Source organism: Palaemon carinicauda, chromosome 8 (genome assembly GCF_036898095.1).
Source record: "Palaemon carinicauda isolate YSFRI2023 chromosome 8, ASM3689809v2, whole genome shotgun sequence".
Taxonomy (NCBI): Eukaryota; Metazoa; Arthropoda; class Malacostraca; order Decapoda; family Palaemonidae; genus Palaemon; species Palaemon carinicauda.
The window spans coordinates 98970365-98994190 of NC_090732.1; the positions used below are offsets into that span (position 1 = coordinate 98970365).

Genomic DNA, 23826 nt, shown 5'->3' on the forward strand with positions numbered 1-23826 from the left:
CCTTAAGCATCCTCCCAGCGAGAAACCTGCAAGGGGGGGGTGCCAATCCTAGAGTTCGTGAACTCTGCCGCTCCCTTTAGGACTATGCCCCCCACCGGGGGAGCCTCCCGTGCCATCTGTTCCTGAGAGGAGGAAACTGCAATTGGACACCTTGTCTCAGTTGTCGTAGCCAATAACTTAGGCCGACGTGGTTGAAAGAAAAAGGCGCTGGAGCCCTGAAGAGTCTGGAAGAGAGCGCCTTGGAGGAGTGAAAACGGAAGTCGATTTCCTCCGCACAGCCGCTGTCTAAGTCTCTGTCCTTGGGCACAAACAAACTCTTCTCAAGGATGGAAGGGTGTCTGAGGTTGTCGACATCCACGGATGAGACACCCGAAAGGAAGCCCTCGGGCAGCGCGTGCAGATGGTCCAACATCGAGCTTGCCCGCAAGTTAGATACTTAACGACGAAATGCCAAGGTGCCTGAGCCCGAGAGGAGGAAAGTACCCATGATCTTCCTGTAGCTTCCTTGAACCAAACCTTGGGCCGTAACCGAGGAGGGAAAGGACCTGGTAAGCCCCCTACACGAGGTGGAGAAGAGGAAGGGGTAAGCAGTCATGCCTTGGCCGATGGAGAAATCTCGAACGGAAAGCCCCCCGCCAAAAATCCTTCCAGGGAATGACGGGGAAGGGCTAACCCAGGTTCTGGAAAGAGGAGTGTTGCTCAGACCTCCCTCAAGATTCTTCCTATTCTTGCAAGTGCCATGCTCTGCGTTTACGGGGTGAGGCCGTGTTCTGGAAATACGCTCCAGAAGGACTCGCCAGGGCTGGCCATGCTGCGGAAACCCCAATGGGAATCGTGGTCGCAATCGCCCTGGAGCTCGAGCGATGGTAAATCAATGATTTGCGCGTGGGCGAACGTGGAAGCACCCATGCGCGGTCACGCAGGAACGCAAACGAAGGTGAGCGAAGGAGCGCGAGCGTGGTAGGAAGGGCGAGAGCTGGTGGTCGGTGAGCGATAACCCATAGACGAACAATGGACACTGCAAGAATTAAGCCGACGTTTGTGCGAAGAAACACTATAGGTTCGTGCGACGGAACGCCGTAGGTTCGCGCGACGGAACACCGTAGGTTCGCGCGACGGAACACCGTAGGTTCGCGCGACGGAACACCGTAGGTTCGCGTGACGGAACACCGTAGGTTCGCGCGACGGAAACCATCCGTTCGTGCGATGGAAGACCGTTGGTTCGCGCGCGGGCGAACATTGGAGAGCATTTGCGCGGACACGCAGGCGAATGATCGCGCGGGCGAGCAGGCGAGCGGTCGCGCGGGCGAGCAGGCGAGCGGTCGCGCGGGCGAGTGGGCACGAGGGTGGGCAGGTGAATGAGCGCGTGTCCGAGGCGGCGAACGCAAGCGCTGGCGCGATGGTGAGGAAACGCGCTGCCGCGTGGGTGAGGAAGACCGCTGGCGATGTGGATCAACAGGCGATCGGTGGTGAGGTGGTGAGCTGGTGAGCACTGATGCGCAGGTGGGCGATGGCGCGTCGGCAAGCGATGGCGAGTCGGCGAGCGGTGGTGCGTTAACAAAAACGCTAGCGAGCAGATGAAGAATCGCGCGGGTGCGTAGGCGGTTGCCAACGCGAGAGAGAGTAGTGATGGTTAGCGCGCATCGCGCTAACAGAAGGCGCGCAGGTGCATCAGGAAGATGAGCGCTGAAGCCAGCTGTTAATCAGGCGATCCTAGACGGTCAGAATACTGCTGGCGCCCATTGGTGCGTGGCAAAGAAGGGCGCGCAGATGTGCGCTGGCAAATGAAGAAAGCTGCCGCACAGAAGGACAGAAGAAAAGGTGAGCGCTGGCGAGCAGGAGGAAGATCTACGGCAAGACTCAGCTACCGGAGATCATGGTCCACAGCAGGCGAGCGCTAGATCACTACTGATGGTGGTCAGGGGAACTGACACGCGTGGCAATCGTTGACGCGTAGGAGATCGCTGGCGAGCAGGTGAACATTGACGCGTCCAAGGTCGCTGGCGAGCTGATGATCGCTGACGAGCAGAAGGCAACGCGTGGAAGCCTGCGCATAGAAGAAGAGTCCTTGCCCCAGACCTGAACCGAAGTTCTAGATCGCGAGGGCGAACGTGGGCGCACAGGGCGCGTAACAGGAACCAACAGGAATAGCAGAGATGATCATCATGAGAGCGCTGACGAACAGGAGAACGCTGATGAGCAGGAGAGCGCCTGTGCGCTAACACTGAGCAGGAGCAGGAGCAGGAGCAGGAGCGAACACAGCAGAAGGGCGCGCAGGGGAACCCTGACACGCAAGGGAAAAACCCCCGTGGGAGGCAACCCTTTGCCCCGAAGGGATCGTTGTCCGTCGGGAGACAGATGTCCATCGGAAGACCGTTGCCTGTCCTATGGGAGACTGATGTCCGTTGGAAGACCGTTGTCCGTCGGAAGACGAGATCAGACTGCTGTCCATCTGCACCAGAGCGGAAGATCAAGAAGAAGGAGTTGTAGGCTGCAAACGGAGATTCAAAAAGGCGCCTCTAGCACCCTTATAGGGAGATGAGAGGCCCTTCCGACGAGGCGGACGGTGAGCCTTACGGCGAAGGAGGTCAACAGCAACAGCAGCAGAAGAAACCTCCGAAGAGGAGTCTCTATGAGTGTACTCTCTCGCGAACGAAAGAGAAACACTTCGTAGAAGAGACTGGTCAGCCAGTAACCTAAAAGGAGCAATCCTCCGAAGAGGGGCTCCTGCAGTTGCCCAGCCCCTTGAGCGAAACTGCAGGTGTGACCGCTCAGCACCAAGAGCATAGTCGCACGAAAAAAAGGCTAGAGAAGAACCCCCCAAAAGGGGAAAAACTCAAACCTGGACAGGAAAAACTTCCCTCGGAAGGAAAGTTATCCACCCAAGGAGGCAAGCCTCTTGAGAGTTCTAAAATGAACTAGAGAGCTGTCATTCGTCACGGGAGTACTTCCAGTAGAAGGAGACACACCCCTGACGAAAAACCAAAGGGGAGGCATCAACAGCCGAATCCCCAGGCCTCCACAAGACAGCTCACACCGTTGCCATAATACAGAAACGAACTAGATCGGTAACTGTAAAAAAATAAAACAAAAATCCTTAGTACACATTCATTCCCCCGGGAAGGCTCCGAAGAGGAATCCCGAGGGAAAGGAAACAAGAATTACACAACAGGCACGTGCCCTCACAACCACTTACACTCACGGAAGGAGAGCTGTAACCAAAACAGAATTATAACAATTATAATTATGAAACTATGTAATTATGTAATTAAAAAAAGAATGAACACTAAAGAAGGAACGAAAACCCCGAAAGGAATCGTTCTACAAGCTGAAAAATTGAGTTTTTATGATAAAACAAAGTTTTGTGAATACTTACCTGGCAGTTATATATACATAGCTAATTATCTCTATTTCGGCAGAATTTTTCTAAAACTAGGCAACCCGTTAAAGGGTGGTAGGAGGAATCATTCCCGTTTTCTGTTCTTCAGTTCATCTATGCCCGACCTGTCTCCTGAGGGGAGGTGGGTGGGCCTTCGAATGTATATATAACTGCCAGGTAAGTATTCACAAAACTTTGTTTTATCATAAAAACTCCATTTTTATGAATAGAACTTACCTGGCAGTTATATATACATAGCTGATTAACACACTTGGAGGAGGGTGATAGACAGTAACATCGTTGGGGAAACAACCAAAAAAGTTGTAGGATAAATAAACACCTTGATTCCTTACCTGCTAAGGTAGCTGACTTCAAAGGTTCCTGCCTCTTGAGTCGCTTTCCCTTAGGAGTGTCAGCCAGGATGTGACCTGCAGTGCTGAAAAACACTCAATCGAGTCTGTCAACGGGGTGAGACCAACAATCTGACTAGACTTCAGGACTACCTATTGCCCAAAATAAAAAACCGCAACTTTACCAAACCAACCACCTAACATTTGCAAAGTAGATAAAAATAATCTAACTAGACTGAGGTGACTGTACACAAGTCGAAGCCCTCAGACAACCAATAAAAAATACACCAACCTATGTACAAGTAAACAAAACTAAGGTTGAGGGGAGGTAGTAACTCCTTTGCCTAATACAGAAGCCGTAGCTACGTATGGTCCCAAGGTATAACATTTCTCATAATCCACCCTCACCTCTCTGAGGTAATGAGAGGCGAACACAGAGTTGCTCCTCCAGAATGTCGCATCCATAATTTGACGGAGCGACATGTTCTTGCGGTAAGCAAGCGAGGTCGCAATGGCCCTCACTTCGTGAGCTTGCACTTTTAAAAGTCCGAAGTGTTCCTCCTCACACAAGAGATGCGCTTCTCTTATCACTTCCCTAAGGAAAAAGGATAAAGCGTTCTTGGAAAGGGGCTTTTGAGGATCTTTCACAGAACACCACAGGGAGCTAGAAGAGCCTCTCACACTTTTTGTGCGAGACAAGTAGGTCTTGAGGGCTCGTACTGGACAGAGCAGCCTCTCTTGCTCTTGACCCACTAGGTTGGTCAAGTTAGGAACCTCAAAGGTCCTCGGCCAGGGCTTAGAAGGGTTCTCGTTCTTAGCGAGAAAGTCTAATCTCAAGGCACAAACTGCCCCATTCAGATTGAAGCCTACCTGTTTTTCAATTGCATGGACTTCACTAACTCTTTTAGCTGTTGCTAAGGCCAAAAGAAAGAGGGTCTTCTTGATAACCTCCCTAAGGGGAGCCTGTGAGATGGGCTCAAATCTCTTGGTGCACAGAAATTTAAGAACCACATCAAGGTTCCAAGAAGGGGGCTTTAACTGGGTCTGCTTGGTCGTCTCAAAAGACTTCAATAGGTCATGTAAGTCCTTGTCGCGAGACAAGTCCAAGCCTCTATGCCGACAGACGGAAGAGAGCATACTTTTGTACCCTTTGATAGTGGACACAGCTAGCTTAGCGTCCTGTCTGAGGTACAACAAGAAATCCGCAATCTGGCTCACAGAGGTAGTGGATGAGGAAATCTTGTGCTTCCTACACCAAGCCCTAAAAGTCTCCCACTTGGACTGGTAGACCCTCTGCGAAGAGACCCTCCTCGCTCTGGCGATAGCTTTCGCAGCTTGCGCTGAAAAGCCTCTCGATCTGACGAGCTTCTCGATAGTCTGAAGGCAGTCAGATTGAGAGCGAGGGGATTTTGATGATATCTCTCGAAGTGGGGTTGTCTGAGCAGATTTGGACTTGCAGGGAGGCTTCTTGGAAAGTCCATCAACAAGTCCACCACCTCCGTGAACCATTCCCTCATCGGCCAGAACGGAGCTATCAGGATCATCCGTCCCGAATCGAGGAGGGCGAATTTCCTGACTACCAGATTGATGATCTTGAACGGGGGAAAAGCATAAGAGTCCAGCCCCGTCCAATCCATCAAAAAGGCGTCTACTGCTATTGCCTCTCTGTCCGGAACTAGGGAGCAATAGATGGGGATCCTCTTGGATAAATTGGAGGCGAAAAGATCGATGAGGGGTCTCCCCCACAACCTCCAGAGACTCTGACAGACCTGTTGGTTGAGGGTCCATTCTGTGGGAAGGACCTGCCCTTTCCTGCTGAGCATGTCCGCCCTCACATTCTTCTGTCCCTGAACAAACCTCGTCAGCAGGCTTATCCTGTTCTCCTTCGCCCAAAGAAGGAGTTCTCTTGCTGTCTCGAAGAGAGACAGAGAGTGAGTCCCTCCTTGCTTCCTGATGTAAGCAAGAGCTGTGGTGTTGTCTGAGTTGACCTCCACAATCTTCCCAGACACCAAGTCCTTGAAGGCCTTTAGCCCCAGAAAAATGGCCATCAGCTCCTTGTTGTTGATGTGCCATCCCAGCTGAATTCCTTCCCAATAGCCTGAGACCTCCTTGCTTCCTAGTGTTGCCCCCCAGCCTGACTCTGATGCGTCTGAAAACAACACTAGGTCTGGGTTCTTCTTGTGTAAGGAGATCCCTTCCTCTAACAAGGTTGGGTCCAGCCACCACTTCAGAAGAGTCTTGACTTCTATTGGAATGGGGAAGGAAAAGGAGTCTTCCTGCATCTTTCTGTTCCATGTCTTCGAAAGAAAGTGCTGAAGAGGCCTTAGGTGGAGTCTCCCCAGAGAGACAAACAGTTTGAGGGAGGATAGAGTCCCCAGCAAACTCATCCACTCCTTCGCTGTGCATCTCTTCTTGTCCAGGAAAGTTCTGACTTTTACGAGACACTTGGTCTGTCTTTCCTGAGAGGGAGAAGCCCGAAAAAGAACTGAATTCAGAACTATCCCCAAATAGAGAATAGTCTGATTCGGTCTGATCTGAGACTTCTCCCTGTTGATGACCAGGCCTAGATCCTGAGCCATCATAAAAGTCTTCCGTAAATCCTCCAGACATTTCTCCCTCGATCGTGAACGAATCAGCCAATCGTCCAGATAGAAGGATATCCTTATCCCTTCCTGATGCAGCCAACCTGACACATTCGCCATTACCCTGGTGAAGACTTGAGGAGCCGTGCTGAGACCGAAGCAAAGAGCTCTGAATTGGAAGCACTTGCCCTCCATTACAAACCTCAGGTACTTCCTCGAAGTCGGATGGATGGGGACATGGAAATATGCGTCCTGCAAGTCGAGGGACACCATCCAGTCCCCTGGACGTACTGACGCCAGCACCGACTGAGTCGTCTCCATGGAGAACTTTGTCTTCTCCACAAATACGTTGAGAGCGCTGACATCCAGGACGGGTCTCCATCCGCCCGAGTTCTTGGGGACCAGAAACAGGCGATTGTAAAAGCCTGGGGAGACTAGATCCCGAACCGGTTCTATCGCCCCCTTGTCTAGCATCTGGTTGACAAGGTCTACTAGAGCCTTCTGTTTCCCAGGATCTGAGTACCGGGCTACTAAGGCCAGCGGAGCATCTGCGAGAGGAGGTTTTTTATGAAAGGGGATCTTGTATCCTTCCTTGATGACTGAGAGGGACCAGGTGTCCGCCCCTCTCCTCTTCCAGGACTGCCAAAAACCTGACAGTCTTGCGCCTACTGTCTGGAGGAGACGAACTTCATTTCCTGGAGCGAGGTCTGAAAGAACCCCTGGTAGATCTTGGTCCTGAATCTTGCCTTCTCCCTCTAAAATCTGATCTTGAAGTAGTCCTGCCCCGAAAGGGCTGCTGGAATCTCCTTTCCTCCCGTTTCAAAGAAGAAGGAGGGGCTGCAAAGGGCTTACGAGCAGAACGAGATAAAAGGTCTTGGGTGGCTTTTTGGGCCAGAGAACGCGTAATGTCATTAACCAGGGACTCGGGAAAAAGATGTTGAGAGAGGGGGGCGTAAAGAAGCTCAGACTTTTGAGCATTGGTAACAGACCTAGAAGCAAAAGAGCAAAGCAGAGCACTCTTCTTTAGGACCCCAGCTGAGAACAGAGCAGCCAACTCATTCGCCCCATCTCTGAGGGCCTTATCCATACAGGACATAATGCTGGTAAGGTCCCTAGATCCATCCATCTGTTCAGTTTTCCTTGCGAGAGTCCCAAGCGACCAGTCTAGGAAACTAAAAACCTCAAAGGCTCTAAAAATACCTTTGACGAGATGATCCAGCTCCGACATTGACCACATGACCTTGGCTGAGTTGAGAGCATGCCTTCTAGCAGAGTCCACTAAACCAGAGAAGTCACCCTTGGAGGAGGAAGGCACTCCCAGACCCAAAGGTTCTCCAGTTGCATACCACATACCCGCTCTTGAAGCAAGACGAGCTGGTGGAAACGACAAGGAAGTCTTAACTGTTTGTCTCCTCTCCATCATCCAGTCATCAATCTTCGTGAGAGCCTTCTTTGCGGAGATAGACAGCTTCATCTTGATGAAGGCCGACTGTATCTTGGCCTTCTTTCTGTTAAATTGGGACTGAGGAGATTGAGGGGCAGCAGGTTGGAATTCCTCTCCAAAAAGTTCAAGAAGGGAGCGAGAGAGAACTTTGTAATCTCCCACAGCGTCGGCAGGATTATCATCGTCATCAGAAACATCCTCGAGGGCCTGATCCACATCTGCAATATCCTTCGAAAGAGAAGGATCCTTAGAACCCGACAAGGGCAAATCAAAGGCATCATCCTGCAAAAGACGGGTTGCATCCTGGAGTCCCGCGCTAGAAGAATCCTTGGAACGAGAGGCAGTATCGTCCCGAAGAGGCAGGGTGGTATCGCCCTGGGACCGAGAACGAGAGGCAGAGTCGTTCTGTCGTCGAGAGCGAGAGGCGGTATCGTCGTGGCGGCGAGAATGAGAGGCGGTATCGTCGTGGCGGCGAGAATGAGAGGCGGTATCGTCGTGGCGTCGTGAACGAGAGGCGGTATCGTCGTGGCGTCGAGAACTAGGGTCGGTATCGTCGTGGCGTCGTGAACGAGAGGAGGTATCGTCGTGGCGAAGCGAACGAGAGGAGGTATCGTCGTGGCGAAGCGAACGAGAGGAGGTATCGTCGTGTCGAAGCGAACGGGAGGCGGTATCGTCTTGGTATCGAGAACGAGAAGCAGCGTCGTTCGATAAGGTATCGTCCCGGTATCGAGAACGAGAAAACGTATCGCCCTGGTATCACGAAGAAGTATCGCCTGGCGAAAGCACACATTCCTCATCCTGGCGTAGAGAGGGAGAAGTTCTCTTTAAAGAAGAACTCCGTTCTCTCTTAGAAGCAGACTTCTTAATCGGCAACGAGTCGTCTTTACGTCTGTCAGACTGGGCGTGAGGGCGGCTAAAGGCTTGTACTAAAGTCAAAAGTTGTTCCTGCATGACAGACATAAAGGATTTAGTAACATCAGCTGGGTCTTGCGGACCCGAAGGGGGGGGCTGACGAATAACACTCGTATCTTCGGCAGCAGGCTTCGTCCTTTTCACAGGCACGGAGTCGAAATCATCCTCCGACGGACAAGGTTCATAACTGCTAGAACCGGGAGAGAAAGAACGAGACCGTTCGTCGCGGTTCCATCTCCTCTTAGTAGGTCTTGAAGCTTCATACTTGCATTTACGTCTGGACGAATTCGGAGAAGAAAACAACACATCTGACTCGTCTTTCCCGTGACGGTCAAGAGCAGCCTGGGAATAGACAACAGGACTGTCTGAGGCGACGGCTGACCGAGGGTACGTACCTCTCACCCCTTTTGGTCATCGACGTACCTTCTCCCTTGGTCCTGGGAGCTTGGTAGAGGTCTAGGCCTAGGGGTATGACAGATTCGGTCGGTCGCCACCTCCACTGCACTAACACAAGCACTTTCACTTTCCTTACCTTTAAAGGCCTCCAGCTGTTCTTTAATGGCCTTCAACTCGGCCGCCAGGCTAGCGTACCGAGGGTCATCCGTAGATACGGAACCTGTAGGAGGTGCAGGAGTTACTACCTCAAGGGAAGGATCAACTTCCAAAGAGGAATCAATAATAGGATCAATAGATAAATCTACGCTAAGTTCGTCTTCCTTACCACTAACAGACTTAGACTTAGACCTAGAAGCTCTCCTAACTCTATAGAGCTCTAGCTTACGCACATAGCGCTTCATAATTAACCAATCTTTCTCATCCAAAACCTTACATTCCCCACACCTATTATCAAGGGCACAAACAAAACCCCTTACAAATAGAACAAACAGTGTGAGGATCAACCGCCATTTTGGGTAGTCTCACCTTACATTCCTCATTCGCACAGATACGGTAATGACTCTTTTCACTCATAATGAAAAACAGCAAAAAAAAAAAGCTAAGAGAAAACAAAATACAACGATCGCCAAAACCCCAAATCAGAGTACTTCACCAAAAAAGCAGACTGGTACACCGAGCAGGGAAAGCGAAGAAAAACTCTTAATGACGGACCAACGTGTTATCGATCCGGCCGGCAGAGATGAACTGAAGAACAGAAAACGGGAATGATTCCTCCTACCACCCTTTAACGGGTGTTACCACCCAACCACCACAAGGCGGTTGCCTAGTTTTAGAAAAATTCTGCCAAAATAGAGATAATTAGCTATGTATATATAACTGCCAGGTAAGTTCTATTCATAAAAATGATAGGTTACAACATGTATACTCTTCAGACTTTTAAAACCTTCCCTTTAACTTAATGCATACAGTACTAAACTAAAACAGGCACAAATATTAAAATGTTAAAATATTAAAGTAAAAAATAAAGATTGTTACTGTACTCACCACGAAAGAAGTTCAAGAAAAACTTGAATGATGATGGCAATGAATTTGCTGCACAGTAGAAATGATGACGATGAAGCTGATGATGTCTTCTACTGTGTAGCCAATGATAGTATTTTACGTCTCTTCAGACGGAAGTGTCTTTTCCTGGTACACGTCTTCAACTTCTTCCTGGGAAACTTCTTCAATTTCTTCCGAAGGCGTACTAGCAGGAGGAACTGGCTCTTTTTTGCGAGGCTGGAAGAACATTGTGATCGGAAGTTGCTGCCGCTGCTTCTTTTTTCGCTCTAAGAGCATACTGTAGGGAGTCATGTCTTCATCGATCTTGTTGCAGAATTGCATAGACCGAACCATATCCTCATCCCACTCTTGCAACATTTCTTTCACCTCCTTTATATGGTTGCAGACCTTGGCAAGCCGTTCTAATGTTAAGCCGTTTCTTCGACATTTTCTTGGGTCTCTTCCTGTGTTTCGCTCTCTTCTTCACTGGCCGATTTCGTCAGGTCTTCTAGGTCTGCGTCAGTTAGCGGCTGGGAATGGCAGTCCAACAACTCGTCGACGTCTTCAGTCGTCATGTCGCCAAACCCGTCACCTCCAATTATCGCAGCCAACTACACAGATTTCCGTATTGCAGAGTGTTGGATTTCAGACGGAGTAAATCCCTCGTCGTCGTAAACAATATCGGGCCACAACTTCTTCCAGCTCGCATTCACGGTTGCAGGTTTCATTTCTTGCAGTGCCTTCTGAATGTTCTGCAGGCACGTGGCTATGGTGTACTGCCGCCAGTACGCCTTCAAATTAAAATCTTTATCTTCATCTTCTTGGGCAACATCCACACACGCAACGAGGTCCGCCAAGGTATTCTTCGTGTAGAGGGCCTTGAACGCCCTGATAACCCCCTGGTCCATTGGTTGAATTAATGACGTGGTGTTGGGTGGCAGGAACTCAACCTGAACGTCCTCACGCGACAGGTCAGTTGCGTGTCCACCAGCGTTATCCATAAGGAGAAGGATCTTGAATGGCAAGCCCTTCTCTAAGAGATATTGACAGACTTGCGGGATGAAACACTGGTGGAACCAGTTGGAGGTCAGCATCTTCGTAATCCATGCTTTTGGATTATGCATTCAGTACACGGGAAGGAGATTCTTATTCTTATTTTTCAAAGCGCAAGGATTTTTCGACTTGTAAATAAGCCCTGGCTTTAGCAAAAATCCAGCAGCATTGCCACACATCACGAGGGTAACGCGATCCTTGAATGCTTTAAAGCCAGAGGCTTTGGCTTCTTCTTTGAACAGGAAAGTTCGCGACGGCATTCTCTTCCAAAACAAGCCGGTCTCATCCATATTAAACACTTGTTCCGTCTTGTATCCACCTTCGGCGATAATATTCTTGAACGTCTCGTTCACGTAAGTTTCAGCAGCGGCAGTGTCAGCGGAAGCAGCCTCGCCATGCAGGGAAACGCTTTTCAGGGCGAAGCGTTTCTGAAACTTCGCGAACCATCCTTTGCTGGCGGAAAAACGTTGTTACTGACGCTGGGAATCAGTGGATGTCCCTGGTTGAGGTTCATCTACATCATCATCTTCTCCAGCATGGTCGCCATCGTCCTCTTGAGGTTCCTTTGCCGCAAAATTCTCATACAAGCTCAAAGCCTTGGTTCGGATGGTGTTCGTATCCAAGGCTATGTTCTTCTTCCGGCAGTCGGCAATCCACACTGCTAAAGCACCTTCCAAGCGTACGATCGTTTTATTACGCGTGGTAACGACTCGCTTCGCTGATCAGCTAAAGGTGATGGTAGCCGTCTTTCTAATGTTCACCTCGTCCTTCTTGATATAGCGAACGGTGGATTCGTTGACTCCAAAATGGCGGGCTGCAGCCGCGTAACTTCTACCGTCTTTTAACATATTGAGAAGCGTCACCTTCTCAGCAATCGTCATCATCTTTCGGTGGAGTTTAGGCTCACTACCAGCCTTAGTAGAAGCAGAACGCTTGGGAGGCATTGTACAGTAGGGTTTAACAGAAAGTTCAACAAAAAGTTCAACTTAAAACAGTCACGCACAGCACAGATTAAAGTTCACAATAACTTAACAACGTCTAAACAGCGATACAGCGGGAGAGAAAGTGTCCGCGAAAAGATGCTGGAAGTTGGAGATGCGGGCAAAACACCAATCACAGGCTAGATAACAAAACTTGGGTTCTGATTCGTCATCTATCAGCGCTTGAACCAATCACAACCCGTCTTATATGCTATGTAGGTTACCAATTCAAAGTACATGGTACCCTACGTATACAGTAATAATAATAATAAATAATGATAATAATAATAATAATAATAATAATAATAATAATAATAATGATAATAATAATAACAATAATAATTTTAATAACAACAACAATAATAATAATAATAATAATAATAATACAGCTTTACGTACGCTATTTTACGCTTGTTTTGTTGTAGGATATGTCTCTCTCTCTCTCTCTCTCTCTCTCTCTCTCTCTCTCTCTCTCGTACGCTTATTCGAGATGTGATTTTTGCAACAAAGATTATTATTGGATGCAATACTACGTACATATACATACAAAAGATTCATGGAAAAGATGCACATCCATTACATTTGTAGTACAGTAGTAGCCATCAGCAGCCTTACACCATTCTAATATGGTATGACTGCATCTGATTTGCGTTTCATGTTCGATTTAATTTTACTACGTACTGTATACAGTACTGAATTATCGTATGATCACATTCTCTTTTCGTGTTTTATTTCTTTCTGTGCTGAATTTTATGTCATATGTAATACAATGAACAATCAGTAAGAGCAGATATTACTAATTACAGTATTAATGGATTTACAGGTAACGAAATATCGTATTTGGGGTCTTCAGATATCGCGGTATTTTCGAAATTTCCGGAAAATCCGCGATATGTATATATATATATGGGTTATGAAAAAAAACCCGCGAAGTGGTGAATCCGCGATGGTCGAACCGCGAAGTAGCGAGGACTCACTGTATTTATTTTAATCATTTGTATCACTAGGAAAAATACAAATTATCTATGAATCTGTCATTTGTTCTGTAACTGGAGTACAGACCTACGCTATTTATTAGGGGTGACGTCACTGCCAAACTGGCTTTTGGTCTTACCTGGGGGCTCCTTATTTTGAATAGGCTTGTACCAAAAATAAGGAATCCCTGCACATTGCTACGCAAGGTCCGTGGCCTACGCAAGTTGTGTGTTGACATGTTTAGAAGTGTGACTGTCCAGGTAAAAGTTATTCTGAGTCTTTATAAGAAAAATGATGTAACCAGGACTCCCAATACTACCTCGCCAGAGTATGGGGATGCAACAGTATTAGCTTAATACTATATACACAAGGAAGCATGGTTTACTTGCAGTGGTTTGAGGTGAGCTTGTGCAGAGAACCCGGGATACTGCTTTCCCCAAGAGAGGGGAGGACAAACACAAGAATAAGAGCCAATCAAACCTTTTCATTCATGCAGGGCCCTCAACCTTCTGCTGCTTGTCCAATAAGGAGTTTGAGGTATTATACCAGCTGTTGTGCAGCCACCAAAGGGCCGATAGACAACGTACCAGGCCTCCTACAGGTCACGTCTTGCAGGTAGTGAGCTGTGAAAGTATTCTGACGTTTCCACATCTCAGCCTGTAGAACCTGTGTAACAGAAAAGTTTCCCTTGAATGCGAGACGTAGCTACGCCCCTGACATCATGAGCTCTGGGGCGACATGAAGGAGGAGGATCCAAATTCAGAGCTTGGTCCGAGATGGTGTTTTAAGTGATCCTCCTCTTGTTCCTCCCTATGCTGACTAACAGTGCAGCCTTAAACTCCTCACTGAGTAGAGTAGAGATGATCAGGGTCATCAGTTACAAAGCGGACCCTCGAAATTCCTGGATTCTGAGTCTCGGCTATAAACTAAGGGATGAAGCCGAACGTTACCTCCCCCATACCCTTGAATGGGCGATGATGTATGAGAGACCATGAAGTTCACTGACTCGCTTGGCCGAACCTAAAGTTAGTAGGAACACCGTCTTCCAAGTGAGGTGGCAATCTGTTGCCTGGTGTAATGGTTCATACGGAGGTCTCTTTAGAGACCTGAGAACTTGAACCATGTTCCATGGGGAGGTCTCACTTCAGACTGAGGACAGATTCGTTTGTAACTCCGTATGAGTAAGGAAAGTTCTACCAATGAGGAAATGTCCATTCCGTTGAGTCCAAGGGCGATGCTTAAGGCTGAGCGCTAGCCTTTAATCGCCGAGACTGAAAGGTGCATTTCCTCACGCAAATACACGAGGAACTCCGCTATTACTGGAATAGTGGCATCTAAAGGAGAGATATCCCTTCCACGACACCAACCACAGAAGACTTTCCACTTTGCCTGGTAGACTGCTGCTGAAGCTTTTCAAAGGTACCCAGACATCCTGCTCGCAACTTGCGAAAATCTTCTCTGAGTGAGGAGATGCTGGATAGTCTCAAGGCGTGAAATTGTAGCGAAGCTCTGGCTTTGTGGAAAAGTTGGCATGTGGTTGTTTGAGTAGATCATTTCGTAGAGGAAGTTCTCTTGGAGACTTCGTAAGGAGTTGCAGAAGGTACGGGAACCATTCCGCATGATGCCATAGCGGAGCTATGAGATTCAATGAGAGGTTGATCGATGTTCTGGCCTTGTTGAGTACCCTCATCAGACAGAACGGGGGAATGTATCTTGCCAGAGAGCCTTGGGGTCTGGGACTGGGGAGTAGTACAACGGGAGTCTGAAGGTCAGGGCCTTTGCAAAGAGGTCCACAGTCGGAGAGCCCCACAAAGTCAGGACTTTGTTGGCTACTAGATGATCCAAAGACTACTTGGTACTAGCTATCTGCTCTGCTCTGCTCAGATTGTTAACGAGCACATTCCTTTAGCCAGGAATGAAGCATTCCGATAGTGTTATAGAGTGAATCTAGGCCCATCTCAATACCTCTACTGCTAGATGGGATAGGGGCAGCAAAAAGGTACCTCCTTTTTTGTTGTTCTACGCAACTACTGAGGTGTTGTCGCTCATCACCACTACTGAGTGGCCTGCCAGGAACTGGTGGAACTGATGAAGGGCCAGAAAGACAGCCTTCATCTCTATGAGATTTATGTGGAGGTACTCTTCTGACTCTGACCAGAGGCCTGAGGTCGTGTGGTGCAGCATGTGGGACCCCCACCCTTTTTTTTGAAGTGTCTGAGAACAGCATCAAATCTGGGGGGAGGATGAGAAGATCCACACTCTTTCGTAGCTTCTCATCTGACACCCACCATTCTAGGTCCGTCTGTTCCGCTGATCCCATGAAGATCAGGATGTCCAGGGAGTCGAAAGCCTGATTCCACCTGGATTTGAGTCGCCACTAGAGAGATCAAATTCTGAGGCAACTGTTGGGAACTAGACGGGCCAGAGATGAAAGGTGCCCGAGAAGACGTACCTGGAAGTTCTTCTCGTCTGAGAAAGGGTCTTGTGACCTTTCTCAGCCTCATTATCCTGTTGTCTGATGGGAAGGCTTTGTAAAGATTGGTGTCTAATATCATGCTCAGGTATACCTGTCTCTGCGTAGGAAGCAGGGAGGACTTCTCGAGGTTTACCATGATCCCCAGATCTTGGCAAAACCTCAGAGGTTTGTCTTGGTGTTGAAGAAGGGTTGACACCGATTCCGCTAGGATTAGCCAGTCGTCCAGATAACAGAGGAGACGGACGACAATCCTGTGTGCCTGCGATGACACTGGGGGTGAACACTGGTAAAGAATTAAGGTACTATGGAAAGACCAAGCACAGCACCTTGAACTGGTATTTCTTATTGTCTAAGCTGAATCTCAAGTACTTTCTTGAAGACGGATGGATTGGGATCTGGAAGTTCACGTCCTTTAGGTCCAGTGAGCACATGAAGTCCCGTGGTCCTACCGCTTGTCTGACTGTGTCTGCTGTCTCCATGCTGAACAGAGTTTGCTTGACAAACTTGTTCAGAGCTGAGAGGTCGATGACAGGTCTCCAGCCTCCAGACACCTTTTTAACAAGAGAGAGTCGACTGAAGAAGCTCGGGGACTCATTGAGGACCTCCTGAAGAGCGCCCTTCTTCAACAGGTTCTGGACTTCTGCCCGGAGGGCTAGCCTCTTTGTTAATCCCATTGCAAAGGAGTCTATTGACACTGGATTCCTGATCAGGGAGGGAGAGATGTTGTGAACGGGATGCGATACCCTGAACGAATCACGGAGAGTGTCCAGGATTTGCCCCCAAGTTGCTTCCACTTGTCCCAGCAACTTTATAGGCATTCCCCCACAGGTGCAAAAGCAGGAGAAATGCCTATCCTAGCATTTGCTGCCTTGGCCACTCCCTCCAGGAAATTTTCCTTCCCAGGAGGATTTAGTGCCTTTACCGTCTCTGGTCGGAAAGGGCTTTTTAGACACCACTGTCTTTGCTGCTGTCTTGTTCGTCATGGTCTTAGTTGGACAGGACTGCTGAGAAGTTGGTGTTTCATAGGGTTTGAATGTCAAAGCCCTTTGGAGGAGGAAGTCCTGGTGGGACTTTCTCCATCTCTCAGCAGCATGTTCCATGTCCTTTTGCTCAAAAAGAGAGGATCCCTCTAGAGAGGAGTTCCTGAGCCTAGCAATCTTGGCATTGGGACCTGCTAATGAAATCTCTTGGACACAGCATCTCGACGTTTCAGGATGGTGTTCGCTCATAAAATCGAGACTTGATGGGTGAGAAACTCAATGATGCGAGTGACTGAGAGAAGGAAAGTTTCCATAGCTTTCCTGGTGCGATCCTTGGAGAAGTCCTCAGTTCATACCGGGATTCCCAGGGTCCCCAACCAAAGATCAAGCCACAAAGTAGCCTGCATGGTATACTTCGTGACCTCCTGGTTGAGGATCTCAGTTACTATTATTATTATTACTTGCTAAGCTACAACCCTAGTTGGAAAAGCAGGATGCTATAAGCCCAGGGGCCCGAACAGGGAAAAATGGCCCAGTGAGGAGAGGAAATAAGGAAAAATTAAATATTTTAAGAACAGTAACATTACAATAAATATTTCCTATATAAACTATAAAAACTTTAAAAAAACAAGAAGATAAACTAAATAAAATAGTGCTGCAGACAACGAGACCTGACGGCTGGAGAGCCTCTCTAGAGAGACTCCCTTGGTGATCTCTTCCAGAGAATGATGGAGAGGAAGAGCTGGACGAGACTCATCCAAGATCTCAAAATATTTCCTCTGCTGGACGCGAGGAGGTGGGAGAAGCTTGGTGGTAGAGCCAGAACACTGGGAGGAGGAGAGCTTGGAGAGCTGTTGGGCGATCTTAGCCCGGGCACCCTTTAGCCCTTGAGAACAGGGCAAGGCTGTACTGGTCTTTAAGGGCTCCTGAATGCCAAAGACACGGTTGGGACTGTATCTTTGCCCTCTCGTGGGGATATCTCCGGGTCGGTAAACCCGTGAGTACACTAGTAAGAGGCAGAACTTGCTAGAATGCATGTTCTGACTCTTTTTGCTCTCTCCTCCGAAGAGGGAGTAGCAGCAAAGTATCCTTCTTCCACCCCAGAGAGCTCCTCTCAGGGTGGGTCGCTGACATCCCTGGAGTGACTGGTGGTTCCTGCAGGCCTGGAGGTCCTTGAAGAGGACTTCGGAAGAGTCTTCGAGTCCTTTGATTCCTTCCGAGTAAGGAGATAGGACTCAAGCATCGAAGGCCAGATGGGATTGTCCCTCCTGACTTTCGTCGGTGATGGAGAACTCTCCGTGCGAGGGGAAACTTCCTCCGAAGGTGGAAGGGAGTAAGTTCAAGAGTTGTGTGACTTCCTCAGACGAAGTGAGGTAGGAGAGTGTCAGGCGGGAGAGACAGGAAGGACAGCCTCGAAGGCCTAACAAGAGTTAGTTTCACCCTAGGGGATGTAACCTCGTCTGAAACTCCTCTTTTCCTCTTCATGGGTGAAGAAGTCGAGGTTCCTCGCAGTAAGTCTGCTGGTGCCATTGGATAGGAGGTCTCTGAAGGGTGAGGTGAAATGGTAGGCCCGAAGGCTTGCACCATTGCTCTGACCTTAGCACTGAACCAAGGCTGCTTGCTGTCTGATGCACTGTCAGAAAGATCCCCTAAAGGGAAACGGACAGAAGGTTCCCTGTGAGGAGTCTCTACCGATGTTTGCGGTAGTGGGTTCGCCTTTGAAGATGGAATCTTCAGGATCCTGAAACCTTTTGTGGAGCCTCCTTTCCCTTTCCCCGGCGGTTGCGCTGTAATGCGTTTGTGGGGAGGGGAATGGAGCGACGGTGACCTGCCAAAATCTTTACTATCACATTCCTTTTGCCTGACGTCTCTGAGGCGGAGGAAGCCCCTGAGACTGGAGAGACTGATGGTTGTCTTTCCTGGCGGAAGGGTTACCCCGAGAAGGATGACCTTCTGCATCCAGAAACGGCGATGGAATTTCGTCCGAGGATGAAGCAACCACCGTAGCGAGGCAAGGGGGTTTTCGCGAGGATGGCAAACAGCGAGAACCTTCTCTAGCACGAGACACTAGAATGTCATGCGCTGACGATCCAAACACGTCGCGCGGTGGCGCAACACAAGACTGAGCCAGAGCAAGGGGAGGAAACTCAGGAGGGGGAGCAACAGTGGAGCACAGCTCCAGGTCGCACGACCCATAGGAATCCGCGCGACAAGAGTACGAAGACTCTCTGTCATGTGATTGAAACTCAACATGACGAGGGTCACGAGAACTGACAGGTTCATCGGCGCGAACCCATAGGATTCATGCGACAAGAAGAGAACTCGCTGCTACGAGAACCCGAAGGTTCAGCATAGCATCCAGAGCGAGAGCCTGCAGGGTCAGCCCAATGGGATATCGAAGTTTCCCTGCCACGAGAGCCCGAAGGCTCAGCGTGACGAGAGGCACAAAAGCCCGAGGGCTTAGCGTAACCCGAGTTGTGAGACCCTAAAGGGTTAGCGCAACGGGAAACTGAAGATTCCTTGACATGAGAGCCCAAGGGCTCAGCGTAACCAGGGTTGCGAGACCCCGAAGGATCAGCGCAACAGGAAACCGACGTTTCCCTGCCACGAGACCCCAAAGGGACAGCATGACAAGAGCCACGAGAGCCCAGGTGCTCAGCGTAACCAGGGTTACGAGACCCGAAGGGTCAAAATAACAGGTAACCGAGATCTCCCTCTCACGAGAACCCGAAGGTCCAGCGTGACTGATGGCACGAGAGCTCGAAGGCTCAGCATAACCACCATTAAGAGAGCCCGAAGGCTCAGCGTAACTGGAACTCGGAAGTTCCAAGTTGCGAGAACCGAAAGGTTCAGCGGGACGGAGGCCCAAAGGACTCCTAGGGTCATGAGAAACCGCAGGATCAACACGACAAAAGCACAAGGCTGCTCATAATCACGCCACCCCAAAGGGTGATGAAGAGAAGACTGTTCCAGCTCAAGAGCTACCTACCCCGAAGGGAAGGTTGTTCTCCTGAAGAACACCGCTTAAGACAAGGCTCTCCCTCCGCACCCTGTAGGAGAACCGTAAGCATACGGGGACCGCCAATGCCCAGTAGCGATCTTCTCTCCTGAACGGGACTTGTTCCCCCGAAGGGGAAACCTACCTTGGAGAATGTTCTGCCACAGCCCCTGGTGGATGAGCAAACCCCTCGGCGTCGGAAATATACTCAGAGTCTGACCGACAAGCTGCAGCGCCTGTGCCCACAAAAGGAGGATCAACTACTGCGGAGGAAGAAGATGACCACCTTCTCTCCTCCCCCAACTGAAGGAGCTCAAAGAGAGCTTCCATTGAGAGGGGACCATCGCTGACCATCGCTGCCCAGCGATGGTCAGAAGGATGCAAGATCTGAGAAAGAGCAGGCACTTCCTGGGGGAAGGGAAGCCGACTGGCTAGGGGGAGTCAACACCTTTGCCTATCCCACAAGGTTGACCTGGAGTCACAAGCCCCTTCGCTGCTACTCGGCCATACCCCAGAAGGGCCCAGCAGAGGAGCAGCTTTGGAAAGAGATTGTGGGGTAGAAGAAACAGAAGCACACGAATTCTTCAATTTCGAGAAAGACCGCGAAGGCGAAAAATTGAGCTTAGACTTCTTTATCCTCTTACTGTACACCCAAATCTCTCCCACTGGGAGGCAGGCCACTCAACACAGGTGTTGTCCAGTGAACATGGATGGCCCCAGCAAGCCGGTCTGTCTCAATGGACGACATGAAGATACCGCAAGTGCAGCCTTTGGGACCAGGACATGTCTGCATACCGGGACTACAAACACACACACACACACCTGTAACAAAGAATAAGAAAAAGCAAATTAATAGTCAAGGCAAGTCAAATTACGGGAGAGAGAGAGACGGCACGTCAACACTACCGAGCCAAAAGCAAAAGTGATTAATCAGCCGACTGGTGTGAGTTAGCGAGGTAGCAGGTCTACCGCACCCCCACCCACTAACTAGCGGATGGGGGTAGTTATCCCTAACTAAAATTGTCTTGGCTAGTCTTTTAGCTTTGCCAAAAAGTAATACATCTATAAATAGCGAAGGGTATGTATTTGCGCTGGAATAAACATGACAAATACGGAGATAATTTTTATTTTTCCATAACTAATACAAACCTGGAGTTATTTATGCGGATATTCTTTCAGCGGCAGCTGAAGGTAGCCATTAAACTTTAATTTCGAGTTGGCAACCCTGCCTAACCGCTTAGCGGGTAGGCAGGGGATGGCTGGGGGTTAGCCAGCCGCCTCTATATATACTCTCACAGCGGTGAGACGTCACTTTTTATTGCAGGCAGGACTTCTGGGGGACAGGTGATGGCGGGACTTCTGGGAGACAGGTGATGGCAGGCCAATTTACATAAATAACTCCAGGTTTGTACAGTACAGTGGTCCCCTGGGGTACGGCGTCCCCAGCTTACGTTTTTTTTTCACGTTACGGTGTGGAATACGATGTTTTTACGTCCCATTGTTACAGCATTTTCCCCACCTTATGGTATCGAATTCCAAAATTCAAACATGTCAGTCGGTATGCGTATGACTGTGAGAGTCACTCGTCTCACACCACGCTCATACGTCACTAAGAAGCTGGTCTGCTATTGGTCGGCGTCACGGCGTCACTAAGATGCCGATACGCTATTGACCGAAATCCCTCCCACAATGCCTAAGAGAGATGCTGCCTCTCTCTCTCTCTTTGTTAATCGCACGCTCAGTTCAGAATCTTGTGTGTGTTTCGTAACGACTTGATCTCGTGTGAGTGCTTGTGATATCGTATTTTTTGTGCATTTTAGTGCTTAATTCCTACTTTAATTCGTTAGCCATTGGTCACAAGATTGCTGTTGATGTTAAAGGGAGAAGTAAGAAGATGATTACTATGGAAACCAAAACTGGAGATAATAAAGAAATATGAAGAAAGCATGCGCATCGTTACCCTTGCTAGTACATATGGCCGTAACCAGTCAACGATTGGTACTGTACAATCATCAAGAACAAGGAAGCCATTAAAGGAAGTAAGTCTTCTAAAGGCATGACTGTCCTTGCCAGTGTAATCAATGACGAGATGGAGACTCCTTCTACTATGGATTAAAGAGAAGGAAATCGCTGGTGATACACTCACGCAATTGGTAATTTCGCACAAGGCGAGGGCCATCTTCGCCAATCTCATGGAAGCCCAGAGAGACGGCAGAGACGAAGGAACGTCGCAGCAACCCTGCAAGAGTTCAAGGCTTCTCATGGGTGGTTTGATCACTTTAGGAAGAGGATTGGTATTCACTCAGTCATCAGGCATGGAGAGGCGGCCAGTTCTGACAAGAGAGCAGCAGAAGAATTCCTCAAGAAGTTTGAGAAATTAATTTCTAGAGATGGATACATTCCTCAGCAAGTGTTTAATTTTGATGAAACTGGCCTTTTCTGGAAGAAAATGCCCCATCGTACATATATCACAGCAGAAGAAAAGAAACTTCCTGGCAATAAACCGATGAAGGACAGACTTACCCTCACATGTTGTGCAAATGCCAGTGGGGACTTAAAAATCAAGCCCCTAATGGTGTACCGCCCAGAGAATCCTCGTGCCTTCAAGGCACAAAATATCACGAAGGATAGGCTCTCGGTATTTTGGAGGTCTAATGCCAAGGCCTGGGTCATGAGGACCACATTCATTGAGTGGGTAAACGTCTGCTTCGGTGCTGCTGTCAAGAAATTTTTAGAAGAGAACAATCTTCCTCTAAAATGTTTCCTGTTACTGGACAATGCCCCTGCTCACTCTCCTGTCCTCAAGGCTAACATACATCCTGACTTCTCCTTCATCAAGGTTCTCTATCTGCCACCAAACACCACCCCTCTCCTCCAGCCTCTGGACCAGCAAGTGATTGCTAACTTCAAGAGGCTTTACACGAAGCATCTGTTCAGAAGATACTTCAAAGTGACCGAAAGCACTCAACTCACCCTCCGTGAATTTTGGAAGGGGCATTTTGACATCGTTCAATGCCTGAAGATGATTGATAAAGCTAGGAATGAGGTTTCATGGCGCACCTTGAACTCCTCATGGAAGAAACTGTGGCCAGCTGTTGTGGCAGAACGCGACTCCAAAGGTTTCGAACCCTCAACCGAAGTCGAGGCGTTAATGATCCTGCCCCTGAGGGTGATGTTGAGGAAATAATTTCAATCGGGAGGTCCATGGGGCTTGTTGTCAATAACCTTATCGAGGAGCACAGGGAGGAGCTTACGACTGAAGACTTGAAGTAGTTGGAGGCAATGCAGTTGACCATCATTCAAGAAGAGCACCACTCTAGTGGTGGCCAGGACTGGAGGGAGACAGAAGAAACGACATCGGCAGAAATAAGAAAAGCTATCGGTTGGTATGAAAACCTTACGAGATTCATTGAAAAAAAAAAAACACCCAGAAAAACTTCACACAGGTCGTCTTATGGAGAGTGTTAATGACAAGTGTGCGAGTCATTTTAGAAATATTTTGAGGAGTCTTCAGAAACAGGCTTATTTGGATAGATATTTCTCCAAAAGAGAAGTGTCAGAAAGCAAAGATGATATAAGTGATTCTGGTAAAAAAGCTAAAAAAGAGTAGAGCGAAGATGAAGAAGTGCTACTGTATAAAATTAAGTTCTAGAAAAAAAAATAAGGAAAAAAATTTCAAGACGAAAATAATAGAATTTTTTTTTTTTTTATCTTAAGTGTTTGATAAGAATAAATTTATTAATAAGTGTAACATAATTAGCATCGATACGTTTTTATATCTGCCATCTCCTCCCACCTCTGCCTCCACCAGCTCAAGTCACGTTACTCCAAAGGTAAATAAAATTTCCTTTTTCCTTTACAGTACTGTACTGTATATAATCTTTATTAATAATGTTATTTAATTATATACTGTACAGAACATGTATATTATATATAAGTACTGTACAGTAGTACAGTACTTACTATACTGTTTGGTTACTAGGCCTAATTTTTAATATGTATATAAAATTTTGATGGTTTTACCTGGGGTTTAGCACGCATTAGCATGTCATACGACATTTTCACCATACGATACCAACTCCGGAATGGATTAATGTCGTATGGCGGGGGTCTACTGTATTAGTTAGGGAAACATACAAATTATCTCCGAATTTGTCATTTGTTCCCATACTAACAAACCTTTCGTTATTTATGTGGATGACTTACTCTTAGGTGGGTGGAAGTCCTAGATCTGGCATGGACATTGACCCAGTTTTACCT

The 23826-nt window shown here is 48.4% G+C and overlaps 1 protein-coding gene across 1 annotated transcript in view; it reads right to left on the bottom strand.

Moving 5' to 3' along the window:
- Positions 1–23826, bottom strand: part of LOC137644933 (zinc finger protein 726-like) — a 73691-nt gene that overhangs the window by 25207 nt on the left and 24658 nt on the right. The window lies entirely within an intron of this gene.